Source organism: Panthera onca, chromosome B3 (assembly GCF_046562875.1).
Source record: "Panthera onca isolate mPanOnc1 chromosome B3, mPanOnc1 haplotype 2, whole genome shotgun sequence".
Classification (NCBI taxonomy): Eukaryota; Metazoa; Chordata; class Mammalia; order Carnivora; family Felidae; genus Panthera; species Panthera onca.
Genome location: NC_138344.1, coordinates 85,887,682 through 85,901,078, shown reverse-complemented (window position 1 = coordinate 85,901,078; position 13,397 = coordinate 85,887,682). Strand labels below are relative to the sequence as shown.

General features: G+C 37.0%; 1 protein-coding gene and 1 long non-coding RNA gene across 21 annotated transcripts in view; both read left to right on the top strand.

Moving 5' to 3' along the window:
* The window catches only part of SLC25A21 (solute carrier family 25 member 21), a 481,661-nt gene that overhangs the window by 3,210 nt on the left and 465,054 nt on the right, over positions 1-13,397 (top strand). The gene's annotated exons all lie outside the window — the stretch shown is intronic.
* LOC132669569 (uncharacterized) overlaps positions 6,635-13,397 on the top strand; it is a 138,320-nt gene continuing 131,557 nt past the window's right edge. For 5 of the 19 annotated variants that reach the window (XR_009606181.3, XR_013556140.2, XR_009606179.3 and 2 more), the window contains exon 1: positions 10,592-10,866. This is a non-coding gene — a long non-coding RNA (uncharacterized LOC132669569). Of the gene's footprint in view, positions 6,836-10,574; positions 10,867-13,397 lie in introns of those variants that run through there. The other 14 variants (XR_013556142.2, XR_013556139.2, XR_009606183.3 and 11 more) reach the window with 11 other exon arrangements.

Here is a 13,397-nt window from a genome sequence, read left to right as displayed (position 1 = left end):
CTTTTTTTTTTTTTTTTCCGTTTCTCATGTAAAATCCTGGGGGAAAGACTCAAGATGACCCAGTTTTGGATAAGGGCCCACCTCTGCACCAATAAATGGTAGCCTGTGCCCATGTGGATGGGTGGGGCCACAGTGGGCATGGGGATTTCGGGGGAGATTTATTTTCCAGAGAAGTTAGACACATTATGAAATAGGCAATAGATGTTTTTCATAACAAAAGATGTCTGTCTTATATTAAAAGATGGTTTGTGATACTTGCATTTCAAAAACCAAAGAGATTGATACACTTACACTTGCTTGGACACTATACATCTAAAGATTGGGCTCAAGCTTGTAGCTATAGCTAATATGTAAAAGTATTGTTACCAATGGCAACTTTGTTTTATGTGATGAAAGCTATGCCCAGGACAAGTCAGTATGTACTGAAGTTTTACAGAGGAGGCTTCTAGTCTGTATTTTCAGCTTCAAGTAATTGCGTAAGTTTCACATGAAAGAATAGAAGCCAATGATGAGAACTTAAGGAAAATCAGCAAGGCCAAACACTGCAGAGGTGGTAAGGATGAGAGTGAGAAGAGGCCATTGGATTAGACCCTTGGTGCTCAAAGGGTGAGCCGTGGACGAGCAGCAGCAGAGACATGGTAGCACCTGGAAGCTTGTTAAAAATGTAGGGTCTCAGACCTCACTCCAGACCTGCCATATCAGAATCTGTATTATAGGAAGGACCTCAAGTCATTTGTTTGCACTTTCCAGTTTTAGATGCCCTGCATTAAAAGACTTTTGAGGAAAAGAGATTTTATAGAGGGGAATCAGATTTCAGAGGGTTACAAGTTAAAACATTCTTGGTTTTCACTGCTGACCAGAGAGAGAAGAATGAATTCTGTAAGCCTTATTATGTGCCCCCAGTTTAGCTGTCAGGCTTATTTACCACTCCTCTCCTACACATGCCTTTCAGTTTCTGCTAAATACTTGAATGTTACCTGTACATTTCCACCTTTATTCCCAATTCCTGGAATGTCTTCCTCTTATTTTCTCTAGCTATTGAAATTCTACCCATTTTCCAAGGCCTAGCTCGAAAACTGTTTTCTGAAGGAATGTTGTCCAGATGGCCTCTACAGCCTCATGCAGCTCAACACTCTCATTAACATGTGAATAGTGCAAATAATAACTAACATTTCTTGAGTAAATACTAAAGGCTAGACCCAGTTCTAGCTTTAAATGGATCAACGTGTTTAATCCTCACCACAACTTCAGGATAAAGAAACTGACCTAGAGAGGGCCTAGTTAATTTGCCTATGGTTGCTCAAGCATGCAACCATTTCTGTAGGAAATCAGGATAGGAGAGGCACCAGAAAAATATCATTTACATTATCAGACATTTTTAGAATTTGGAGAGATCGAATCAAGTCTACTATCCCTTATTGTCTTTATATCTCTTTAATTTATATCCCTTAAAAGAGTTCTTGTATCTACAAATACCATTCTTGTAGTCTTTCTGCTAAATGATAGGTTGTTCTCTCTAAACAATTTCATGTGTATGGGCACAAGATTAGCTTTTAGCTAAAAGAAATTCCCAGTCCATTCAGGGCCTGTATGTGAAGTTGGGCAGGTTGTACACTGAAAAAAAGGGCTCTGGCCATTGGAGCAAGTGAGAGCCGAAATCTAGCCCATGCTGATTCATAATCCATGTATCCTAGAGTAGAGATGCATCCACCTGGGGGAGAAGGGACATCTTTTTCTATTACTACCAAATGTCAGGTAGCAAACCTGACAGCAACACTGACAGAATTCCCCCAAGCTTGCTAGAGTTCCCAAGGTATCTGGGCCTCAGTATTAGACATCATTCCCTTGTCTGCTCACCATCAGGGCTCCAGGAAGTTTCCCTTCTATGCACATGTCTTCCTTGGGGCCAGGAACTCAACTTTATCTCAGACCCTCCCATTCTCCTTAACTATCAGTTTGGATTCTTCCATGTGTTTCCAAAGCTCATGGGGTTCTTACTTCACATGAAATGTAGAAGCCTTTTAGGCTCACTCAGATGGTAATTCTCCCCAAGTTCCCACTGGACTTTTTGCCTCTAACATCAGAATTTTCCAGGGTTTTGGCAAGTCCTCTTGGATTCCTGAGAGACCTTGCTCTCCCAGAGCTTGTCAGGCTCCCTCCTGAGAGAGAGCATGCCTAGGCCCTGCCCACTGAATTATTTTGCACATCTCTAGGACCCTCCTCCTCCTACCTCCCAGAATCTTATATTCTCAGAAGTCTGCAAGTGCTACTCAGAGAACTTCCTAGAGAATTTCCCCTTCTTATATTATTTACATGGTCTCCATGCATGCAGGACACTGATTTCTTCCCAGAATTTCCAGGCTCCTCACCAGCCCCACCCTAGTTCCTTGTATCTTGTAGGCACACCCCCATCACATCTCCAATCACAATTTTTATTTTGTGTGTCTTCCTGGAGATATTTTGGTGAAATTATTTAGTCAAACTATCCTGGAAACAGGTTTTCCAATTTTGTACTAGACACAGTTCAAGTACTTTGTGCAGTTTCTCATTAATCACCTTCAAGGGGTCAAATGACAAGGTGAAAGGAGAAACCTTTTTTAGGGGGAAGGAACCCTAGGATTCATGGATAGGTCTCTGGGAAATTAGCTATTGAGAGTATATATAAAATGTGCATTATACTGAGGGGAGAGAGTCAAGGCTTTCAACCTAAAAGGTAATTAAAATGGTATTGGATAATTTGAAATGTATTTTTTTTTAACTCCTGGTCTTGTATATCATACATATGTATATATATATATATATATATAATATATATATGTGTTCATTTTCACAAGAATTCTACTTTTGCTTGCTTTAACCCATAATAGTTAAAATACAGTTAAAAGAAGTGCCTTAATAGGCAGTATGTGTACTAGTCCTCTGGATTTTAATTTGGACTAAGTAATAAAAGGGTCGATGCACCGGGGGGTAATCAAGGTTAAAATTTTTATCAAGGAAAATTCTTGCACCCATTAGAATGGGTGCAAAGGAGGCACACATGTGATTTGGATAAATGGCACCTTTGGAACTTCAGGATTTGGGAAACTGCAATTGTTTGATAATAAATAGCAGGTTGTAGTGAAACAGGTGAGCCTTTATGACACATCAGAGGGAGGCTGGAACCCATTATCGGTAATTAGGGAGGAAAAATTCCCCTTATTTCAACCACATAGGAGGAAACAACTCTGCTGTTCAAATTAATTATAAAATACCTTTAAGGGATGCATTTTAATGAAAATGTAGTCTTATCTCTCTTAAAGGAAATCTAATTCTCAAAAATACGCATTTAAGAACAAAATATGAACTGCATAACCACATTTCAAAAGATTCCCTGGTTTCCTTCACTGAAAGACCTTTTAAAAAATTTTTTAATGTTTTTATTTATTTTTGAGAGAGAGAGAGAGAGAGAGAGAGAGAGAGAGAGAGAGGGAGGGAGGGAGAGGGAGAAAGTGTGAGCTGGGGAGACACAGAATCTGAAGCAGGCTCCAAGCCATCAGCACAAAGCCTGATGCAGGGCTGGAACTCACACACTGTGAGATCATGACCTGGGCTGAAGTTGGATGCTTAATTGATTGAGCCACCCAGGTGCCCCGATGAAAATGTAGTCTTATCTCTCTTAAAGAAAATCTAGTTCTCAAAAATATGCATTTAAGAACAAAATATAAATCTCATAACCACATTTCAAAGGATTTCTTAGTTTCCCTCACTGAAAGGCGTTTTTTAATTTTTTAAAATGTTTTTATTTATTTTTGAGAGAGAGAGAGAGAGAGAGAGAGAGCGTGCGTGAGCTGGGGAGGGGCAGAGAGAGAGGGAGACACAGAATCCGAAGCAGGCTCCAGGCTCTGAGCTGTCAGCACAGAGCTTGTTGCGGGGCTCGAACCCATGAACCGTGAATCCGTGACCTGAGCCAAAGTCAGATGCTTAATTCACTGAGCCACCCAGGCATCCCTGAAAGACATTTTAAAAACGCATGTATAACATGTGGGTACGTGATTCAATTGACGTAAAAATGTGAATCAATATTTGTACAACATCTTAGGAACACTTTGTTAAACCAGCCCTTCCTTGTCTCCCTTGCCCACGCACTGCCCACCCCTCCCAGTCTTGACTGCAACATCTCAGAGCACTGAGAACCTGGTGTTTTAGGTAAAGCATAGTAGATGCTTGGAAATGTTTGTTGACTATACTAATGAATAAATATTAGAAGCATAAGCCACAAAATATATTATTAGGGTCCAACTCTGAAGAGAGAGAAGTATGCTGGGGTTCAAGCCATCAAACAACCAATATTTGCAACAGAACTTTCTTTTCTTTCAACAATATTTTCTTTCATTGTAATCATTTAGTAAATGAAATGAAAAAATTGTCTTCAGGTCTGAAGTGTCTGCCACCTTCTGAGGAAGAGGTCCATGATAATTTTTAAAATTTATGTATTATCTTGGGGCGCTTGGATGGCTCAGTCAGTTGAGCATCCAGCTTCAGCTTAGATCATGATCTCACGGTTTGTGAGTTTGAGCCCTGCGTCGGGCTCTGTGCTGACAGCTCAGAGCCTGGAGCCTGTTTCAGGTTCTGTGTCTCTCTCTCTCTCTCTGCTCCTCCCCTGCTCGTGCTCTGTCTCTCTCTCTCAAAAATAAATACACATTAAAATTTATGTATTATCTTTTGTTCCAGGACCCCAAAATGAAAAGAGATTCACAGATCATTTTCAAACATCTTTATGATTTAAGTAGATGGTATCTTAAAATGGCAATAAATGAAACTAGGTTAAGGGACTTCTATGGGATTCTTAACTGTTCTAGATTTTAACTGTTTTTTCTTATTAATTTATTTTTCTTTTGGTTTTAAACTATTCTGTTTGTGTCAGTTATTTCCATACTTTGACGTGATCAAGGTTTATGCCATTCTAAATATTCTATTAGATCTCTATCTTTTGATCCCTTGTATCGCTTTGCTGGGACTGTCTGAACAATGTACCACAAAGTAGATGGCTTAAAATTCCAGGAATTTATTGTCTCACAGTACTGGAGGTTAGAAGTCTGAAACAAAGTATGGGCAGGGCTGGTTTCTTCTGGAGGCAGCAAGGGAGAATTTGGTCCATGCCTCTCTCCTAGCTTCCGGTAGTTGCTACCAATCTTTGTGTTCTTTGGCTGTTATCACATGGCTTTCTCTTCCTATCTGTCTCTGTGTCTGTCCAAATTTCCATCTTTTTATAAGGGTATCATTAGATTAGGGCCCACTGCAATCCAGTATGACCTCACCTTAACTTGATTACATTTGTAAAGACCTATTTCTAAATAAAGTCACATACCAGAGTTTAGGACTTGAACGTATCTTTTTTTTTTGGGGGGGGGGAGACTCAATTTAACCTACAACAGGCATTTGATTGTATTTTTCTCTTCATGTTGTAATTCTCAAGTTAGTGTTACTTATCTCAAGCCATGGTCCTATGTTTCTCTTCCTTTCATTGTCAACCTTTGTGGAAAGTTCTTCACTTGGTTTCCAACCTACTATAATTGGCATATCTGTCTTTCCCTTTCTGCCCAAACTGTTAACTACTGCTTTTCATTCCTAATTTTACCTATTCTTTGTAAAACTTCACATCTCTGACCAATTTTTCTCTTTAAAGTTGTCTCTGCTATTGACTGTTATCTTCTTACTCATATCCAATCACTTCTTTACTGTTTCCTTTGCTGATTCCTCTTTTTTCCTTTCCTCAAAAATTGGCATTCTCTGCTCCACACACTCTGAGCTCCCCAAGCAAGCCCATCTGCTCTCTGGCTTCAGTATTATCCATTTGCAGGTAACTCCCTGATATTTCCATCTTCTCTGTGTCCTGCAGACTCAGATTTCTAACTTATACAGTAAAAATATCATGGGATCAAGAGTTATGTGAACTCTTAGTGATTTTCAAAGGTAATGTTTTAGAGGTAAATTTTGAAACTAATATTAGACCATCAAATACCATTTTCTCTTTGTTGTATTGTTGTACTCACCCTTATTTTGAGTTGTCTTTCTCATTCGTTCTTTTTGTTAACTTAGCGGGTTACAACTGACCTTTTCTGGGTGTTTGTTTGGGTTATATGGATCTTTCCTAATTAGTCGATAATTAAGATCAGACAAACAGGAAACAGTAAGATAAATCTTAAGTGCTCACATTTATTGAATGATTACTATGTATAAAGCACCTTACTTTGCTTAAATGATTGATATTAATTTGTAATATCTTGAGGATGAGGAAAGTGAAGCTCAGAGAAATTAAAAACTTGTTCAAGGTGAGTGATGGAACATGAACTCAGACTCTGTTTTCTTTGCTTTCAAAGTTTGTATTCCTACCCGCTACCTCACCCTGCCTCATGGGGTACAAAATGAGAAACCAGGTTAGCAGCCCCATACAGAGTATTGTCTCCATAAGACCTTTTTTCCTTCAGGCTGGGTTAAATATTGTAGCTGCTCAAGGAACTTGTGCACTGATGAACAATCAGGATCTGCCTCTGGTGCAACCTGGCTCTTCCTTGTTTTTGCCAGATCTTTAAATGTCAGCCATAGTACAAGTATAAAATTTTCCACTTTACCCATCAGAGGACTTTGTCAGCATTGACAGGGCTACTTCTTTTGTGTCATTCCCTGTAGGCGATTGATTAGGAACGAGTTGAGCCCCAATCCTTGGGTAATTGTTAATTAAAACCTGTACAACTAGGTAAGACACCAGAATGACTCACTGAAGAAAGAGCAACCTCAGAACAGACTGAATGAGCCTGGCTGTGAAAGAGGAGGGAATTGAAGTTGCATAAAATAGGTTTGTTTTGAGTTTTTCCTTTTGCAATAATTTGGTAGCTGTAGGTGAGATGCAGGGTGAATTTAGTTGATTGTCTATAAAAACTAGAATGGACTATTCTAGGGGGAAATACAACTTTGGAAAAATTATAATGAAATATATGTTTCAATAGAATTGAATGGCACCTAAAAAAAATGAACCCCAAAATGTTTTACATTATGTGAGAGAGAGAGAAGGAGAAGTGCCAATGAGCTAATATTTCTTGAAAAATTATCATAATTATTAATAAATAATAATAATAAATAATTATTTATGAGTCATAAAATGTGCCAAAATCAGATTAATACAGTTATGGAAAATATTATTTTTGTTCTTGTTGATGTGGCCGTTGTTGTTGTTCTTCTTCTTCTTGTTTGGAGAATGATTGTGGAGATAAAATACTTTGGAATAAATTACAGGCACCTTTCCAGAGACTCAACAATGAGCAGAGTTATTTTGGAACTTCTTTCTAGTGCAATGCATTTGGTTGACTACTGTATCACAGTGGACAGTCACATCTGAATAGAACTCCATTCTGTCCTTGTGCAGACCTATAGATGGCACTGTCTTCCTATAATTTTGGTGATTTACTTAAAAATAAAAAAAGAAGGAAAAGCTTTCTGCAGACAAAGTTAGATGTAGAAGTGTGTTAACTTCTAAGTAGATTCCACCATTATAAAACATTTGGAACATGTGCCTGGCATAGATCATAGAGAATTATGCATTTGAAAAATGTGGAGGACTGTACTTTGGAATTAATTTTTTCATTTAATTATGATTCTTAACTATGTATGGAAAAGCAAGGTTATCTATGTGAATAAGAGGGATGGACAATTATTTTTATTGCTATAATATTTATTTCCTCTGTTGTTGTCTTGCTTTTGAATTTAGAGTTTTGGATCAAACAAAAATTGTTGATAAGCTTAACATAATGTAACATTCATTGCTTGTAGGTCTTGGAGATTACCTTGTGGGAATGAACCTCCTAGATTCCATAGTTTTGTTTCTCTAAATTCTCAGGGTTAGAGTGTGTATTATACTAATTGTAAATTATAAGCTGCTGTGAGCAAGATCTAGAGTGCCAAATGCATAGTTCTTTTTATTTATCTATCTGGGGCAGCCACTCAAAATGCCATTTCTTGGCATTTCTTGGCTTTAATGTAAGAAAGTGAGGGAGATGTAAAAGAATGCATTTCTTAGACAGAAGTTCCAAACAGAACTTTTTTTTTCTTTTAGGTACATAGATTCTGTGTAGAATTAATGGAAATTCCAGAAGTCCTTGCCACTGTAAATGAGCTTCTAACCACAAGATGGCAGTGTAACTTGACCATGTATTTTAAAACATAAAAAAATGATGAGTAAATTAAACATGTTATTTCTTTCTCTCTTAATGAGAAATGTATATAGCTATGAAATTTTAGGAAAATTATAAAGAAGGTGAATATTGAAAATACTTAGTGTAAGAAATACTAAAGACTCTTTAGTGATTTATTTTGAGTAGTGGGGGCTTTTTTAGTTGACCTAAGAAAACATTTATTTCATATTCTTTTAAGTAGGAAGTAGAAATGTGATCATATCAAAATTGGAAAGCATATCAGCAACTTTCTTTTACAGAGCAATATAGTCTCATGTTTGCCTGATCAAGCATCAAGGAAGGACAAGACCTTTTGTTTCCTTCATGTTTTTGTAGAGATCTGCATTAGTGTATACCTTCTATGGTTTTGAGCATACATGTGCTGGGGATTAGAAGGTAACAGAGAAGCAAAGAAGGGAAGGGAAGAAAGAAAAGTAGAGACACTGGTTCCTAAGTTATATGGAAAGAAAGCAGTGTTGATGATGTCTATGTGACCCTGCCAGATTTATATATTCTATAGTTTAAAAATGTATCATCTGTCCATTCAGTAGGTGTTTTTAAATAGGCACTATCCAGTATTATTTGTGTTTGTTTTCATTGATATGCTTACATACTATCTTCTGTTTTACTCTACATGGATGCCTTTCACAATTACCTTAGATTTTTTGTGTGTGATTAATTTAAAAGATTATACTGGATTTATTTCTTGTTTTTTAAGTCTGGCAAAGAGTGTGCCCCTGGGAATGCAAGCTGGTGCAGCCACTCTGGAAAACAGTATGGAGGTTCTTCAAAAAACTAACAATAGAACTACCCTACAACCCAGCAATTGCACTACTAGGTATTTATCCAAGGGATACAGGTGTGCTGTTTCGAAGGGACACATGCACCCCAATGTTTATGGCAGCACTATCAACAATAGCCAAATTATGGAAAGAGCCCAAATGTCCATTGATGGATGAATGGATAAAGAAGATGTGGTATATATATACAATGGAGTATTACTCAGCAATCAAAAGGAGTGAAATCTTACCATTTGCAACTATGTGGATGGAACTGGAGGGTATTAAGCTAAGTGAAATTAGTCAGAGAAAGACAAATATCATATGACTTCACTCATATGAGGACTTTAAGAGATAAAACAAGTGAACATAAGGGAAGGGAAACAAAAATAATATAAAAACAGGGATGGGACAAAACATAAGAGACTCATAAATATGGAGAACAAACAGAGGGTTATTGGAGGGGTTGTGGGAGAGGGGATGGGCTAAATGGGTAAGGGGCACTAAGGAATCTACTCCTGAAATCATTATTGCACTATATGCTAACTAATTTGGATGTAAATTTAAAAAATAAAATCAAAAAAATAAATATGTGATTTGGACTTAAAAAAAAAAAAGAAAAACATGTAATGTTGACTAATAAAAACAGGTTGAATAGTGAAAAAAATAAGTGTGCCCCTTTTAGGTAGAGACCAACTCTTATTTATTTTGTATCTCCAGGCCTTGCACAGTGCTTAGAAGATAATATCCACTCAATACATCTATTTTTATTCAAATTACATTCACCACAAAGCAGTACAATTCTTTTGAGACTTATTTTGCTTGTGTGCCCCTGTCTGACCAGCCATAAATATAGCAAAGATAAAGAAAATGTCTTCTATTTTAGAAACCAAGTGCTGGGGTCCCTGGGTGGCTCAGTTGGTTAAGTGTCCAACTTCAGTGCAAATCATGATCTCATGGTTCATGGGGTCGAGCCCCACATCCAGCTCTGTGCTGACAGCTCGGAGCCTGGAGCCTGCTTTGGATTCTGTGTCTCCATCTTTCTCTGCCCCTCCCCTGCTTGTGCTCTCTCTCACTCTCTCAAAAATAAACATTAAAAAAATTAAAAAAAAAAGAAACTAAGTACTTTGAACTCATTCGTAGCATCTTATTTTGCTGATAGTTGAGGGAATGTAGGAGTGATAGTTTCTCAGAGCTGTACTGAAAATAAAACTTTGATTTTTTGACCAAAGGTATATTTAAATGCTAAACAGTGTGAGTTGCTATGATGGAATACAGTGAAACCTTGGATTGCAAATAACGTGTTTGTACAATATTCATTTCTAATGAATTTTACCTTGATGAACAAAGTATTGCAATATGAATAATACATGATGCTGAGTGTCGCATGATCAAAACTGAGCCAATGGTTCTTCTCTTTCTCTGTCTCTCTCGCTTGCTGCAGAATTATGAGTGATTGTCTCTCATGCTTGGATGCTCGGTCTCAGGCCACTATGTTTGGCAAAAGTCAGTGATTTTTCAGAATGTTGGAAAGTGCCCACAACTGGCACTAGTGTACTTTTTGTCACTTGAAATCACCTACCGACAGTCCTTTGCTTTTCCATCCAAGAGTAAGCTTAGGAATGCTTTGCTTCATTCTAGGTCAGGCTGCCTGCAGATATAGACCCTTTCCTCTGCTGCCTTATTGCCAGTTACATTAAATACAGTATCTGACAAGAATTTATTAATACTGTGCTGTAGTCAACATCCTTGTGAGCATGTACAATGGCTCCCATGCAGAAAAAGATTCAATTGAGCCAAGAGACAGCAGTGATTCTATTGTCCTACACAATAACTCTCCTCTCTCTTGTCTCCCTCACCAATCATGAAAGTTTTCAAAGGTAAGTGCAGGTTAATTTGTTTATTGTTCTTTATATTTTGTATTTTCTTTATTATTTTATATTATATTACACAATTGTAATCATTTATATATGAACATTTTTGGGTTGTAGAGCAAAGCATCTGAGTTTCTATTATTTCTTATGGGGAAATTTGCTCTTATATACAAGTGCTTTGGATTCCAAACATGTTTCCAGAACAAATTATGCTTGCAAACCAAGGTTTTACTCTATTTGACATGTAATCAATACAAGATGCACAGTTCTGCTTATGAGCAACTCTACACAGAAATATTTTATATTGTAAATTCAAAAAGGAAGTCTATCGCTTTTCATTATTCACATGTTAGAAATGGATGGCAAACTTCTTGTAGATAAGTTAAAATTAAAAAAATATATGAAAACATTGATCTACCTCATTTTTGTTCTCTATTGACAAAGAAAGAAAATGGGGCACCATTTTCAATAGTGCACTTTACCTTATGGAAAGAGTCGAGATAATAAGGGAAGTGGTCTCCTGTGGGGATTCTGATGCTTTACTGCCTGGCATTAGATCCCAACTTTGATACTCACTAGGTGTGTTACTTTAGGAAGGCAATTTAACATTTTGTACTTTATACTTATAAAATAGGGATACATTGCTATCTACTTCATAAAGTTGTTAGAAGGGTCAGATGGGTTGATACATGTGAAGGCTTATCATTGTGCCTAGAATTTACTAAGTACTCAGTAAATATTAGTTACTAACATAAAGGGAAAATATAAAAGTATTTAGACATATTCTAGGAATTTAAAGAAATCTTCATAGATGAGTGACATACTATATGAATATATGCTAACTATAATTCTGTTCTACAATTTATAATGTAAACTGTATGTTTCTGTTTACCTTCTAGAAACCTAACCTTATTTTTGCTTAACTGTTTGTTGGTGGTAGAGTTTTGTTTTGTTCTCAAACCTGGATATCATTAACTTAATCTTATTTTTCAACAGAAATTTTTAATATTTTTATTTCCAAAATGGAGTCATTAGGTTTCATTTTCAATATTCCATAGTGGGCCTACAGGGATGATTTTCAGTTTATATCCCAGTGGACACCCTATCAAATAACTTGGGTTATTCCCTTCCCTCAAGACCTACTTTTTTTTTTTTTTAGAGAAGGGCATTAATACTTTTGTAGGTATTTTATTATATTTCTCATTCATAATAACTTTGGGGATCTTAAAATCGCAAAGTACCATTTGGAGCAAATTGTTTCAAGTATTATTAATCAATACAGATAATAAAGACCTTTTCTTTAATGTGGTTATTTCCGTATCCCGTGCCAGTGAGAAAGAGACTGACCACCTGATCGACAACTAAAGGTTTATAGATTAAGAAGCGTTAGTCGTTTTCCCAGGAATTGCAAGCAGAATTATTACCCAAGTTTGTAATTAACCATCTCTCCTTTTCTCATTAGTTTCTGAATTTTTTCTATGTCTCAGCCCCAATGTTCAGCATGCTCACTGAGGGGGCTGTCCAGGGCTTCCCACCAAAGCACCCCATGACTTTCTGACTCTCATCAATAGCTTCCTAATCTGACTTTTGAAAACCCTGATTTTGTTCTAGAAAAATTTTATTATTGTAGCTAACCTGATAAATTTAATTAGTTGTACTTTAATGTGTGGGATAGGCCTCAAACTGTGCCTTTTCCCCAGAAAAAAGTTTAAGTTATGATAGGCCAATCAGGAAAAAGGTTTTGAGCCACCTACAAAATAAACTGGCTTTGTCTGCTTCATTGCCCCAAATGTTGGAGAAAGCCCAACAGGTATCTTTTGTGGAATCCCAAGTATCGAATCCTTGCTGTTAATGGTTATGGAATTATTAGTCAAATGCCTTCTACTCTTTTCATCCTGGTTTCTTCCAAATAAACACACACACGCGCGCACACACACACACACACACACATACACACACACACACGAAAATACTTTCCAGCTGGGCTTTAAGCAGCTATCCTATTATTTATATCCTGACATTATTATTATGTTTCTGTGTATACAATCTTCTATTAAAAATATTTTTAAATTAATTCTTCCTAGTGTCCATGAATTCATTCAGAAAGCTTTTCTTAAGTGTCTTGTGTATAGCAGGCCCTGTGATAACAGGTATGTGTGGCTGATCTGATTTTAACCATGAGGAATGTTCAGCACAGAAAGGGTGGGAATACTTAACTGAGTCTGTTTGCCAGAAGGCGGGTGCTTAGTTCACCAAGCTTCACTAAAATTTGATATTTTGCTTTCGCAAGCTGGTTAGAAGCATTGCGTTAAAATACTGCCAAATTTTGTCTTTTTTTTGTCCAAACTTTTTTAACTTGAAAAAGGAATTTCAGTGTGTAAAAATTTCCATTATAAGGCCACCTGTAAACTTAAAACAGTCAAACTGTTTTTTCAGCTGCCTTCAGCTCTGTTTCTCAACTGACTAACACTGACAGATAAAGATGGCTTTCCCCTGAGAAGGATTGTTTTGTTTGTGGTTATTCTGTCACTACCAGG